A 16,000-nucleotide genomic window follows, 5' to 3' on the forward strand; every position below is an offset into this window, starting at 1 on the left:
ACACCACCCTCTTTATTTTTCTGGGCATAGGACAAGAACAAAACCCATTTATAGAGACTGCTTTAAATTAGAAATACATTTAAATGTCCTTCAGAGTTTTGTGCTGCAGGTTAGGGAAATATGGCAAGTGCCAGCATGATATAACACCACTAATAAGGTTAGCGCTGTAATATCGATCTGAAATGGCACCCACTGGCACCCACTGAGATCATCCGGGTAGAGGAGGGACTTTAAGTGGTGTTTTAGCTAATCACAGCAACCAATTGATATGCTTTGATATGCTAATAAAACAATATAGTTTGGTTGCAGCGTGTACTACTACTACTACTACTACTACTACTACTACTACTACTACTACTACTACTACTACTACTACTACTACTACTACTACTACTACTACTACTACTACTAATAATAATAATAATAATAATAATAATAATAATAATAAACTTTATACAGCACTTTTCTTAACAGAGTTACAGAGCTTGTCCTATAGAAAAAGTAGGCAGAAGGCACAGATTAAACAGAATAAAAATGTACAACTGTACAAATGTGATTATATATAAGTGTGTTTTTAACTTCGATTTGAAAGTGCCTGAAGAGTCAACTGTTCTTAGTTCCTCAGGAAAAGAATTGCAAAGCTTTCGGGCTCTGATAAAGAAGGCACAGTCCTCTTTAATATGGAGTCAAGAGGGTCTGAAGAACAAAGTGAGCGACCAGGAACATACAGACAGAGCAGGTCAGTAACATGGGGGCCGAGGCCATTAAGCAATTAAAATTTTAAAATCAAATCGAAAATTGATGGGGAGCCAGTGTAGTGAGGCTAGTATCATTGTAATGTGCTCATGTGTCTTTTTATTAGTCAACAGTCTTGCTGGTGAATTCTGCATAATTTGGAGATGTTTTGAGGATTTTTTTTTTTTTTTTTTTGTACTAATAATGCTTTACATTAATCTGACCTTGACAAGAGCATAGAGAATTTTTTCTAGGTTAGCAGGTGAAAGAAATCGTTTAATGTTTGCAATGTTTCTAATTACCAACAAACAAGTATAAACAGTTTTTGTAATTTGAGAGTCATAAGTGAAGTGATGTAGATCTAGACTATGCTACGCCAGATGAGAAAGTGAACCCAGGCTCTAACACTTTGCTGAAGGGCTCTTGTCCAAAATTTCTCCAGTTCACCATTTGGAACTGAGAAGATATTTTGCATTCAGTACTTTGCAATTTGTAAATTGGTTGTAGATTGTAGAACAATTTGTCATCTACTAAATATGGATTTTCTTTTTGGGATGTTTATCCTGCCTTATTTTAAGTGGCCACTGGCAAAATTGAGTGCACATTAAGGGCAATATCTTATCCCATTTCCATAATAACCACTTTGCTTTTACTGCCTTTCAAGTCATAAAAGACATTAACCTCACAATGATAGCCTTTGCCTCTGTCACCTCAGGCTGTTGAAAACATAATTGTCAGTCAGAAGAAATCGGATAATTAATTTTAATAATAACCTTATATCCTATTGATAAGGTCTAACAAGATTGGGTGTAACTGTGATTGAACCCAACAGTCTGGAATGGTGAATACAAGATTCTGTGAAATCCCAAGTGTTACACTGACAGAGTTATACTTAGAGCTGCAGCAGGCAGGGGGTCCTAATCCACCTAATCTGGACCCAAAATGCAGAGGTATAAATGCACTTGTCACTTAAAAGCCCTGAGATAATAAGATTTCACACTGATAATACGATTTTCACTACGGGCTAATTCAGGACTGCTACTTTTGATGCTATTTTTTGCGAGCCTTTAATGTTTTACGACAACTCTACCTGCCATCTGTGCATCATGAAGAGCAAGCTGAATGTAAACATCAGACCTGACGGAGGCATGCTGTGGGATTTATTCAGTGTGAACTCACATTTAGAAAGAGGTTTAGAAAGGAGCATTTCACATTCTACTTCATATGCTGTTGAAATTCTAACATAGTATTAGAATGGAGTGGTTATTGAGTTTGACACATGCTGGTGGGTGTGGCTGTAAAACTCGCCTTGTCATGTGATGTGTATGTTCTCTTAGCGCAGCACCATCTGTATTCTGAACTATACTTTGGTGTAAGAGAATTGGTGTGCCCCCTCGTCCCGATTTACAGTCCGACCCAAAATTAATTATACTTGTTGCTCTCTACCCATGACCTTTACATCGACGCAATCCATAAGGTGGTTCTCTCTTGTAATCCAGCAGTTCTATCGCTTTTCCAGATGGTCAAAGTTGCTTAAGCTACTTTTGCTCCACAGGGGGGCAGAGTCACACATTCATAAATAATGAAGGTGAGTGAAGCGTCTTTCTCAAGGACACAACAACTGGTCCAAGCTGGGATTGAACTGCAAACCATCTCTGTGGCACACATTACTATCCTAGTCCTGGTGTTACAAAGGAGGAATGGAGAGGAAGATGATTTAATCTAGAGGGGATTTTGTGGAATCCTCCGAAGGAATGTTTCTGGCATTTGGGAACTAATCTTTGCCACTTTTTTATTCTCAGTGGTACAATGTAGTTATTTTAACCTTCTAGCACTTACTATTTTACTTTCTTCTCTTTGTGTCAGTACAAACCTGGCTCCTGCTTCAGCCAGATTTCATAGTACATTAAATTGCTTACGTCGTCTCATTGGCTGTGAATGAATAGCCCTGAAGCATAGAAGCAGTGCAGGTCGGCTTCAAGGAAATGGGGGTTGATGGTTTGGGCCAAGTGGACAGGGACTGCCCTCCAGCCTCCCACTCCTGAACATTGACACTAATTGAGAGGGGTATGAAATATAGATGATGTGCACCGTGGAGACCCCCTGTTCTCTCTCTCTTTCTCCTCTCTCTTCTTCCCCCTCTCTCTCTCTCCTCTCCTCTGGCCTATCCTGTGGGCCTGCTCCACTGGCTCCCCATCAGGATCGCATGTAGACGGCCTGTTGGCACTGGTATGCACCGCTGCACTCAAGGTGTATCAGCAATGCTCCGCTAGACATCATCATATGTGTGTGGCGAGGAAGTGAGAGAACTCTTAAAGGCTAAAACGTTTCAAGAGTATTTGCGTGTCTCTGTAGAAGTTTGCTTCTGTGTGCAATAATCCTAATGAATTGTACTTTTTCACTATAGGCTGCAGCTAGACCCAAGCAATTTCATAGGAGACCAATTAAATAGAGGTTTCCATCAGGTATCACTTTTTAATGAACATTCAGGTTTTATTATGTTCCCATTTGTATCATTAACAGATTAAAGGAAGATATACAATTACAAAATGTATTATTATTATTATTATTATTATTATTATTATTATTATTATTATTAGTAGTAGTAGTAGTAGTAGTAGTAGTAGTAGTAGTAGTAGTAGTAGTAGTAGTAGTAGTAGTAGTAGTAGTAGTAGTAGTAGTAGTAGTACTAGTAGTGTAAGTAACAGCAGAAGTAGTAGGCAAGGCAAGTTTATTATGACACAGTTTGTACACTAAGTAATTCAAAGTGCTTTACAGAATAAGAAAGACATTAAAATCACAATACAACAAATCAAAAAGAAAATAATGATTATACAATTTAAATTAAAAAGAAGTAGTAGTAGTAGAAGTAGAAGTAGTAGTATTATGGGAATATTATGGGGTATATTGCAAGTTCAACATATATGGCTCATAAGATGTCAATAGTTTGAACCCTGATCTGGGCACAATGCGTGTTAAATCAGTGCCTTGGCAGAGATTTTTGACTATTCTTTGATGATAACGCCTCAAACCACTGCTCTTTAGATATTCAGTATGTACAGCCCAAACAAAGGCTGTCATTAAAAAAGATACTCAGATAATAAATACTAAAACCAGTAACAATGCTATGTTTGTCTAATACTGAAGAGAAACTGTATGGGACAAAATTGAACCTTTCCTGAATAGTTTTTTATAATAGTCAACATCTACATCCAAACTCTAAGACCAGACTCTAAGGTATTGGACCACAGTACCAAATCTTTTTCTTAGAACTGAACTCAAGTTGGAAGCTTTACTACTATGACAGCACTAAACCACTAAAGTAAATACTGTAAACCAGGCAATTTTAAAAGTGAACAGCAAAATATTACAGATTACTATGTCAGCTGCTCTATCCAAACTATATCCTCCACTTTGGCGCCTCTCCTCTTCTTGTACATCCCTGGCTCTCCCTCCTGTACCGTGGTGCATGGGGTCACATGCGGATGTTCGGGGTGAGAGACCTCTGAAGGACTTCTGAACGGTAATTATACAAATGCTTCCTCATGTGTTACAGTCTCCACAGAGAGCGCACACACACGGAGGGTCACCACTTTGCCCTGAGCTCCACTGCTGCGCAAAGGCCAAGGTCAGACCGGGAAGATGAACTCTACGCTGCTACTATTTTCAGTATGGTCCACAGAGATACTGGTGAATATACTGCAGGTTTATTTCCTCAGATTATAAAGTACTTTTTAGTCATTGTTATGTCCTTATTTGTTTGCTCGTGTATTTAAAAGAATTGAAGATGAGAGAACAGTCTTGTTTGCAGCTTCTAAGACATTGACTTTAACAGTAGTATAGGGGTCTTCAGCTTATTCCCAATAGAATACACACAGATGAATAAAACAGAATTATCATTGGTTAACAACACACTCCACAATGTGCTACAATTCACACAAGAGCTCAAATAAGGCACCCAGTGATATAAATAATTTAAAGAACCAACTATGTCAACTTCTTTGTGTTTGTAAAGAAGAATATTTTTGTCTGTTTTGATCAATTTAAGTAAGAGTTTTGAGAAGGCTGACGTTGTAATCCTTAGCGAGACCTTGGTTGTTTGGACTTATTTGCAGAAATATCATTATTAAACAGTGACATCTATAGCTTTACATTATACTATTCTCACACGCCTCCATATACCTGTGCACATAACATTTAAGTAGACATGAGTTTTGTGCATTGGTCGGTGGACAACAACAGTATGAATACAAGGACTGAACCGCAGACCTTCAGTTCCGACGTCTAACACACTACAAACTGACCTGAAGTTGCCATTCCCATGCAATTTGTTTGTCATAATCATTTTTGGCTTTTTTATTCAATGTATACCATATTTAGGTACGCATTTTAGCCAGTTTTGGTGGTTGAAACTCATCTTGCAATCCAATTTTTGGAATAGATATCTGTGCAATCCCTCAGTCTTCCGTGTATGACTGAGAAAAATAATAATTCAAATCTGTCGACTGGACTTCTACAACTTTTTGATTTGAAATTTTCTTTTACTACAGGTTTGGAATATAAAATGGAGCTGAACTTGTTAGGACAATCACACTTTTTCAGAATCAGAATCAGAAGACTTTTATTGCCATAGTCTGTGAACACAGTTCACAAACTAGGAACTTGATACGGTGAAAAAGTGCAACATATTTTCCATATTTTCCATATATTTGCAACTTCACCCTGACTTAACCCTGTGAACTGATGGTTCCTGCTACGCTCTAAGCCAGACTTCACATTCTACACACACGTCTCAATGGAGCCAGCAGCCAAGTGTTCCCAAGTGCACCAAACGCAGACACATTGTTCCAGTCCCGGCTCGAGAAACCTCCAGGAGAATGTTGCTTACCCTCAGCACTTTGCCTGTCAGTCGTCTGCGTGTTCTGCTTCTTCACACACTAGTGAGAAGTCGTGGCACGGCGCGTAGTGTAGCTCTTTCACTACACGTGCGATTGTGCATGATCAGCTGAAAAACCTGGCATCGTCTTCACAATCCTAGAAACTATTATGAGAGCATTCCAGTTTTGGGAAAGTGATATATACCTGGGATGGGGTAGACTGCTCGGATTTGCCCTTATCTGGGTGATAAGTGACATGAGCTGACATTCGGGGTCAAGCACGCAGTCAATTGGAGAGTCATGGAAAGCCATAGTAGCTCGTTCCAGTGGTGTTAAGCCCCTTTAAATCTCGTTATCCTCCTTGTCGACGTCCGCAATGCGTTTTCCACCAAATGTCACATTATAATTTCCAAGTCCAAAACTCGGATCCATTTTTTACAGGTGTAGGTGAGGATTCTGCTGAAGTGAAGGAGTACATTTTTGAGAGGTACATTTTCCGGGTATGCACTTGAAATAATTCCAGTTATTTCGGTTTAAATGACAACTCGATAAGCGGGCAGTGGAAAGTTGGCTCGGTGACTGTGAATGGTACGAGTGGCACTGGACTCTGACAAGTTGAGAAGGTCAGTCACTGCTCGAGACTGGAGGTTCATGCATATTCTTGTGTATGCAGACAGTGGCTTGTGTCATCTGACAGTTATGTATAATGCAACACTCCTGCCATACTGTATAGAGCTGTAAACTGAATTTAAATAGCAACGTAGACTGCTACTGTACAAAGCTGAATCCAATTAAAAACTTTTATTAATCTGCCCTTTTTTCATGGGCGGAAGCAATGAATCATTATTAGAATCAGAAAAAAAAGTTGTTTTTTTCCATTGTCATAAATTCACAAAACTTACTGTGCTTCGGTAATATTGAACATAAAACAACAAATATTTATAATGTACAAAATAAGACATCAGAATTAAAATAGACTTTGACTGAATAAAAATAACAGATAGCAGCAGGTTTCTTGTGTCAATGGGTTATAGCAACATTTTAAGGACTTTACACCCTTAAAAAGATAGGATATTTTGTTTTTAATTGTTTATTGCCATGGCAACAGTCCTAATTTTTCATAATTCTGAAACCCATGGACCAGTCATTATTTATGTAGTGTTTTCCAACAACAACCGAAATGGTGCATGGTGTTTTAGAGAATACTAATAAAAACACATACACAATAGGAGCAGTAATTAAAATAGGCACAATAGTGAAACCCCCTTGAAAAAGAGATTATCCATCTCAAGGGGCGATCCAAAAATTATTGTCAAAGTGATGATGAGTATAACAGTGTAAGCTTCTCACGCTGACATAGAAGATCCCATATTTCAGGCCACAGTTCAAGTGGTCTGAAACTCTCCATGGCTGTTTAAACCAGTAAACCATGTCACATTTAGACCATTACACTTTCCTGATAATCTAATTTCCTGTGTCTTGCTGCTGGTCGTGTGGCACGGTAGCATACTAACACTCTGACAATGCAGCACTCTGAATAATTGATGTGGTGATGTGAAAGTTTGATGCTTGACTCTGGGGCAGATTTAACCTGCAGGAAGTGTGCCTCTGCCCAACAGCCAAGTCTCCCTGGGCTCAGCCAATCAGCATCCCCGCACACAAACTAGCACACACACGCTTTCTGTGGATGTTACACATACTAACCTTAATCATAATTACTAATTGGCTAGCCTTAGCCTAAACCCCAACTATAACCAAAATTAAACAATACCTTAACTTCAAACCATTGATCTAATATGGAAATATTCACTTAATGGAGCCCTGATTTTGACCCTTACAAACCAAATGATATCATTATACTTTAAATCAAGTACATCTAATTGTGTTTTGGCAAATGTAATATAAAATACTCTATACTATTTCTGCCCGATACTCGCTGAAATGACAGCAGTTAATACTGTAACATTAAATCCCATTCTGCAAGCTATTTCATTTGTATGCCATTCACTTCAATGAAATCTATTACCTCTAATTTATACATTATGTATGCACTTGTTGAGAACATGCACTTGTCCACACACTTATAATAATAACGCATAAGTCACCTTTCTGGATTCTCTTAAATACACCATGCATTACTCATTCACTCCTCACACATTTAGAGGTAATCAGATTCTTCTGTAGCCACATGTGCCCTGGGCAGACTGACTAAAGTGAAGAAATACCAATGCCACCTAAAAGCCTCTCTAACACAATCACACATTTCACAATATGCAAGTGTATTTGTGGCACAGCTGCAGTTTGAACTACTCAGAGCTGGGATGAAATGTCTGTCAGTTGGATTCAAGATTTAAAAATGCATGATTTTCTTATCATACCTTTCATACTGGAATTAACTGCTTCATTCCAGCACAGGGATGTCATGCCTAAAGCTTTTACCATAACAGTGTGTAAAACATTTATTTACACAATGTCATCATCCTCAAAATGTTTACATATAGTTTCTAATCTCACTGCCTTCTAAGCATACGATGTGCAAATTATTGCCTGTACTGCCCTAGGATTTGCTTCTCATTCTCATCCCCCAGGCCACAACAAAAATCAGCCAAACATGCCTTTATGTACTTCACCCTAATAGAAGTCAAGTGCCTTGCAGAGCTGCACTCCAGGTGAGTTCAAAGGAAGCTGACATGAACACCAAAATAATGAATTAAATAAATATAAACTCTGTTTAATGCACTGGTCTATTGGATATTGCTTGTATAGAGGATATTGTTAAGTGGGCACATTCATATTACTGTATTACCGTTCTATTTTTAAAATTATACCAAAATGTACTTTTTTTGTTAATATAATATATAGAGTCACGTGTCATGATAATACAAGAAGATTGTATGAATAAGAAATCCCAAATCATGTAGTAATATTTACATCTTCTTTGGCCCCTTTATGTCGATGTCAAGATTTGTCCTGTCAAAATAAAGTACTTAAATGTCTCCATGGGTAAAAAATGTTGTCATCGTGTGACCCATTCTTCAATGCAGCAAGGGGAAACCTGCCAAGACACTGTCCCATCTCCTGATATACTGTATGTATAGTCCCAATCCAATCCAGACCATAATAAAAGAAAATAACCAGTTAGTTCAGTATAAGTAGTTATTTTTTTGTATTTTTCATATCTTTTTGGCAGATACAATCAAAAAGTACGCAAACAAGCCTTCAAAATTGGAATATTACCATGAACATTGCTTCATGCAACTTTTAGCGTCTTCAGTGATCACTGTATTCTGTGGAGGTCTCCAGAATGCTTTAGGCTTTGTCAGTCCTTGATTCGTTTCAGTGCCACTACCAATTACTGTGCGATAAAATTATACTCTTTTAGCTGCCATTTTGATCCATATAGGTTCCACTCTTTTGCATTAACTCTTCTATATAGTGCATTACTGTATAGGGGGTTCAATTAGTGTGTACTGCCTCTCCTGTCTCCTGTCTACTGTATGTGAATGTGTCACTGTGCAGACGTTTGCGCCCCGCCTGCTGATTTATTCATGATATGACTTTTAATATTATTTACTGGAACATTGGAGTCTGCATCTCAAATAGGCCTGCAGGCTTCTTGTGTGCCCGAGCGCTGGCGTGCAACAGAGAGAAAGTAACATATCGTCTTAAACGTGTACGTGCATGTGTGTGCGCGTGTGAATGTGCACTTTCCGCTCAGGTTTGCCACATGCATGTGCAATTAGAGACAGGATTTATTTTTCATCAAGACTGGAAACGTGGCAAATTGTGTTTTCTGACAAAGTGCGTTGGGGGCTAGGGAGGAGATGGACCATGCTAAGATTGCCAATAATAGATCTGTGATTGAGTTATTGGACAACAGCAGGAAGTCATTGTGTAATGGGCGATAGCGAGCGATGGGGGCCGATAGCAATCTGTTTAGCAGCATAGGGTGTGGAGAGGAATGTAGGAGGAGGTGTCTGCTTTCTGCGGTGGGTGACTCTTTTGTTAGCCAATGTGCGTGGTAGTCTTTGTGTGTGCGGTTTGATTTGATTTATCACATGTATATGCTGGTGCACATTTGACTGTTGCAGAACCACAGAAGAATACCAGGTTTCAAACCGAGCCAAGAATGTTAATCAGTTTGTTCATTGTTCATTTAGCTTAAAGGTGCACTATGTAACTTTTCTAGAGGAGACTGCGCCACCTGCTGGTATCCATGGAGGTGTTACTGTTTTGCCTGGAATTTTCCACAGTATGGTGTTAACTATCTTGCATTTATTTAGTTGCAAGTTTGGTATGGCATAAGACTTTGAAAAACAAGCATTCTCAATAGATCTGATGTGTAATTGGGCCTGTTGGTGTCACCTGCTTGTCTCCATAGAGATAAGTTTAATGTCATACATGTCAAACATTCCCCTGCTAAATTGTAATAATTACAAACATCATCTGTGTTTCTAGTCTCATGTGAATCGTCCATGTCTGTAAAAATGTCTATAAAAATTCCGACAAATATTACCTACTGTAATTCTGCAAACTGAGAGTTCCTCAAGAAATTCTAGTCCCGTATGAACGTGCGTGTCTGAAAACTGGCATGTTTTTTGTCTGTGTATTGAAGCTAATAGTGATTGTAAATGTCTTTATGACCCATTTTAGGTCCAGATAGAAACTAAATTAATAATATTTTTTCCATTTTTTTGTGTTAAAGACGTGACCTGTAAGTCAACCCCGTTGTTGTGACAATCGAGAACCAACAGCATGCAACCTCTAAGGAAAAGTTTGGGTGCTTTTGGTGCAAAGTTTCTAAAGTTTGAATGGAGTGTGTAGTGTGTATGGATTAAAAGAGAAAATTCAGCTGTTTCCCAAGAAATCTGATTACATAGATGTCAGTTCAGGTACATTCTGCTAGGAAAAAAAACTTGAAATAAAGTAATAAATTAAAAGGTTCTTGACTTGTTTTTGTATTTATCAGGCCACCATTTCCAGAACAATGTCTATAAAAACAGTTCCCATACAAATGCACAGGAAAAACAGACATCGTGGGGTAATTTCAATTTCACAGATGTCCCTAGATAAGACGTGAATAGAGCCTCTTCACCTTCATTTTATATTCTTACCTTTTCAATGATCCAGGCTTGTGTTTCAAACTTGTTGCAGTCCTGTAAAATAGCAACAAAACTCTTTTATTTCAATTAGACCAGAATGTAGGTGGGACAGCAGCTCTACACACAAGCTTCTTCCCAATTTAGCCAGGATTATCAAAGTATGTTGATGAGTAAATCATGAACTCTTCATAAATTTCTCTTTGCCAATACTGATCAATCCTGCTCCACCCTCCACTCGCGTATGAAGAAAGCCTAGTTCAGATACAGTGCTGTCTACACACATGCTCTATTTCTCAAGGCAATTGCATAACAGTGTCTTAAACATAAATTCATTCTCTGCATTTTGCCTATGTGTGCCGGGTTTCCTTTTTCTGTCTAAGCATACCTATTAGTGCCTATAATTAAATGATGAGGAATAGGTGGGTGGATGGAACAGGAGGCAGACAGAGAAGGGGGCGGCTGGAAAGCGTGATTTAATTTGGTTATGATCTAATTTGCTTTGATTAAAAATGTATGCAAATTCCTCTTAACATAAGGGATCGGTGAGGAGAGGCGACACCTTCTCTGCACTCCCGCTGTTCCCCCCCCTCCCTCCTGTCTGATTCCAGGCTGTGGTTAAAAAGTTGGAGAAGCCACTTGCATTGGCACATGGGGGGCTGTTTTTGCACCTCATATATTTTGGCTGGTGTTGTGTGCAGACTGGCTCCTGGTGAGAGTTCAGAGTATTTGAGTTTGTTTGTTTGTTTGACCTGACCCCGAACTGCAGAGGGCGCTGTGTAGGAGTGACTTTGCCAAGCTGTCTCCCAGAGGTCTGTCCTGTCTGCAAGGTCACCCTGTTCAACACCATTTACTCACTTTTATGGGGTTATATTCTCTTTGTCCTCAGTGTTTGCGTCCACGCTCTAGAGTTTACTCCATACTGATGTGACTTCATAGTTGTTCTTTTTAGTGATAGAATATGCAAGTCAACGCACCCAACTCACACACGCCTTAATGTTGGGTCAGTATTGAGATAATAATACAATTACCATTCTGATACGAAAACCACTTTTCAGTAGAGGTTCCATTATCCCTGCTCTTCACCTGCTTGAGCCACAAATAATGTTTTGTTGATAATAGACTCAGGTACACTTAGCGTTGAAATATGTATTTGTTTATTAGAAATTTAAAGTAGTATTAGTTATTTTATACTTTGCCATAATGAAATATCTGACCATGTATTTACAGCTTTTTCACTGGATGGATTCAGTACTTGAGGCAACTTTGTGTTGGAAAAATGTGGGTACTACACAAGGAACAGTTTTCACCCCTCGTCTTTATTTACAGCCCCATAATGTAAACTCAATTCAAATATTCTTTCACCGCCATTATTTTGTTATTTCAGCTTCTTGCTACCAGTGTCCTCTGCCATCTTCACTGTTGCAGCAGAACCATCACCTCCCTCACACTCACCACCAACTATGCCTGGGCCTTTCATTGCATCACCAATGTCTCTGCCTGTGGGTGTTTATCCAATCAGAAAACAATTCATAACACCTTGCTAATGTATCTCTTTCATTGTCTCCTTGTTTAAATTCCAACACTTCTGGCGCTACTTTCGCAACTGCCCAGTGTCAAGCACCTGCCAAAACCAATGCTGTACATAATGTATAGTCCAACGTAATGATCTCCCTCAGTCCAGCATCCAGAAACTGCAGCCAGCCTGTTTATGCCTGCATGGCCTGTCCTGGTATAGTGTATGTATGTGTGTTTACTGCCACTTCCTATTGTGCCATTGTGTTTGTGATTTTATTCTATTGTATCTGTTTAGGGAGCAGGCCATCCCGGTAACTGCATCTATTTGCATCGGGCCCAGAGTATTCGTGTCACTCTCAATTTCTTCCCCACTCTGCACTCCCTCTCAACCTGTCACCGCCACTGCTGCAACTTTGGTGTAATGAACCTTGCCTCGCCTCCCCAACTCTTTCCTGTCCATTTTCAATCTTCTGTTCCGGCAAGAAAGGCATCCAGGGATTTAGATCTTTAAAGGCGCTTAACCTGATTTTTAAAAGAGAACTAGTTGATTTGAAACGGTTCGCAGTAAAAACGCTATTTCTCACTTTCCAATGCATTCAAAGCATCCTAACTATTCACTGCAACAAGTTTACAAGTACTTTTCACAACTTTCAGAGACAAGAGAAGTGCATGTTAATGATAAAAACAACTGACATGCTAACAGTGGACAATAAAACACTTTGTAATTAGATGCAGACAGCACACAGTGACCTCATTTTGACCTTGGCTGGGATCCAGAATACACAATTCTTCAATGTGAAGATGTGTCTGGTCACTGGTGAATCTCCCAGTTTTCAGATGGGTGTGACTGACTGGTGGATTAGCCAATCAGGGACACGCATGGTCCATCTGTATCAATACAAATAAAGGAAGCAAATCAGCTGAAACGTATCACAGGTTTATTCAGAATCAATGAACAAAACAGTAAACTCTGTTAATCTGAGGTGAGATAATTTTAATTTTATTTGTAAATGATGGTGAGGGAGCTCCTTTGTCTCATTTGCCAAAAAAAAAAAAAGAACCATCTGATTGCACAATCACGTTTGGCCGGGCTTGAGGTGCAACGGAGGGAGTGATGACCAGACTGATATCAATCTGTATAAAAAAATACAAAAAGATATCATTCTGGATTTGCCAGGAAAATTTTGACCCTAAGATCTGCTTTCCAAATATATCTGTACTGGGGCAAAACAAATTTTGTTCAACTAGACAGACACAATTCAATACAGCCCCTGAAAATTGGAGTTTGACTGCTTTTTTAGCCTGTTTTCTAAGAATGAAACTAAATCAGTTTTGAGTTGTCGTGCCAGCTTGAGTTCAGAGTCCAGCAGTTAGCCAGCAGGTCGGCCATACTGAGTCACTTAGCCTGAGAGCTCCAAGTGACTAATCAGCCTTTTGGCAGAGCACAGTCATGTCAGTGGAGTGACCAGTTAGCCGCTCGAGATCTGTTAGTTTAGACAAGTGGCAAGGCCGTGAGTCAGCCATGCCCAGCCGCAGCAGGAGCTTACTAAAGTGGCATTTGACTTGTTTTAGTTTAACATGAATTTCAGATATTGTGACACAGAACGAGAAACTGATGTTAAGAGCACTCTCAAAGGCATTAACCCTAGGTGATCTTTTAGTGCAAAGGTAAAATATATTAAACTGGTAATTGTAGAAAAAAACACACAAAAGTTTGGAAAAAAAAATAAGAACAGAATTCCTTTTATTCATCATATAATCAATTAGGATTACATTAAAAATGCTGTCACTAGGTCTGCAGTCACAGCTGTCGTGGGGCTGATGGATGGAACACTGGCTGCTTAAGTGTAACCTTTCTGACCACCGCTCACTCACATATTGTCTTGCCCAAGGACCCAATGATAGAATGCAGAAGTGACTGGCAGGGATCAAACCTACAACCTTTTGGGTTTGTGCTTGAAAACTCTTACCATTAAGAGAGAGCAGCCCTTAGCAAACTTACATACCAACCATCAATCAGATAGAAGTATATAACAAGACTGGTCCTGCTAGGAAAAATATGCATGTACAGCTGAATTGGCTGCAGTCAATGTATGCAAGCATAAGCAGTTGTCAATCTTGCTGCGTTTACACTGTAATCAAATGGCAATCATCAGTGAATACCATCGTGTCTTGCCTCATGCCCAAAGCATACTCTCTGCTACACTCCAGCACCTCTCCCAGAGGGATAAGACGCAGAAAATGAATGAATATATTAGCCCATTGCAGCTGATCAGGTAAATAACTCACAAATAACTTGCATGAAGGCATATTTTGACTCATGCAATCAAAGCTGTACATAAAAAGTACAGTTCCACCACATTCAGTTTGGCAAGTTAGGTTGAAATAACTGACCATTATGTCAATCATCATGGAGTTTATTATACAGGAAGTTGGGAATATGATGAATCTGAAGGAAAATTTGTGTTAATAATCAGTTGTCTCTAAATTGACCTACTGCAAGAGTCAGCACCAATTCAGCCCCTGCAAACTTTATGCTGGTTGGCAGGTGCAAGTGTTTTGTAAAAGAATTGCACATGCATTCAAAGATAAATAGTTGAGTAAGGCATATTCATTTGTGTTATGAGGTCAGTTACCATTGCCAAGCCAATAATGTGTTAGTAATGAGTAATTAAAGTAACATCAGAGTAGAGTTTCTCATTTCACTATGTATATTATCCCCGTATTAAAGTGCGTCCTTAGTATTTGACCTATCCTTCAGTGCTGCTTGGGCAACCATTCATGTTCAGAAGGCAACCACAATAGGAACCCATTTACAGATCTTGAGGTAGGATCTTGGTCACAGTATCTGGTCGATTCACCTTCTCATCGTCTTTAAAAATGTCAATATTTTCTTCTTTATCTACGTTTTTGCAACATCTCACACAAATTCTCTGATGCTTGTGAGCGAGCGGGCCAGTCAGTGGGTATGTGAACCACTCATGCAGCCAGTGAAGTCAGTCTGCTCTCTTACATAAGCGCGAGACAGATGCTGAATCATCCCCTGCCCAGAGGCTCCATGCACACACACACACACACACGCACACACCCCTTCCCCCCCATACCTCTGCTGTGGCCCTGCATGTGCCCCCTCACACAGACCGGGCTCTCATGTCATGCACTATTTCACATCGCAGTCACTCCTCGTGGCTCTCCTATAGGACTCCAGAGGGAACACGCACGGATGACGGACCAGGGAAGTAGAGTGAGAAGTGAGATGACGAGCGAAAGACAGACACTCAAAAGATTCGCAGACACTTTTGAAGACTGAAATCTTCCCTGAATGCAATTTAGCAGCGTTTTTCTTGTCGCAACTTTGAAGATGAAGACGTGTCTGATGTCTGGTTTGTTGGTTAATATTCTATCTAGCTCTAACTCTTCTATCTTTGTGTAGCAAACAGATTAGCTGCTTCATCACCTCCTTTTAACCTTTCTTACAACTATTTTAACAATTTGAATATTCCCTGGAACAGATTAATACAAACTCGGAAGCCAGCCTTGTCAATGACCTCACTCACCACATTCATTTATAGGTGAGTCAAGTGTATTGCCCAAGGACACAATGAGAGTATGCACTGGTTTGAAGCTGGTATTGAACCACCAACCTGATTTCTGATTTGCTGACTACTATTTCCAACTCTGACAACCTGTCTAGCTACTGCCTCGTCTCTTTTTGTCCAAGTAGACAAGCTGCACAAAGCATCTTGCCTAAGGACACAAAATAAGCGTATT

General features: G+C 39.5%; 1 protein-coding gene across 1 annotated transcript in view; it reads right to left on the reverse strand.

Annotated features, from left to right (window-relative positions):
* The window catches only part of themis2 (thymocyte selection associated family member 2), a 110,854-nt gene extending 100,673 nt beyond the window's left edge, over positions 1 to 10,181 (reverse strand). The window contains exon 1 of the mRNA XM_033980496.2: positions 10,178 to 10,181. The gene's annotated coding sequence lies outside the window, so the exon portion shown is untranslated. The remainder of the gene's footprint in view (positions 1 to 10,177) is intronic.
* Between the last annotated feature and the right edge of the window lie 5,819 nt (positions 10,182 to 16,000).

This window comes from Periophthalmus magnuspinnatus, chromosome 16 (genome assembly GCF_009829125.3).
Source record: "Periophthalmus magnuspinnatus isolate fPerMag1 chromosome 16, fPerMag1.2.pri, whole genome shotgun sequence".
NCBI classification, from domain to species: domain Eukaryota; kingdom Metazoa; phylum Chordata; class Actinopteri; order Gobiiformes; family Gobiidae; genus Periophthalmus; species Periophthalmus magnuspinnatus.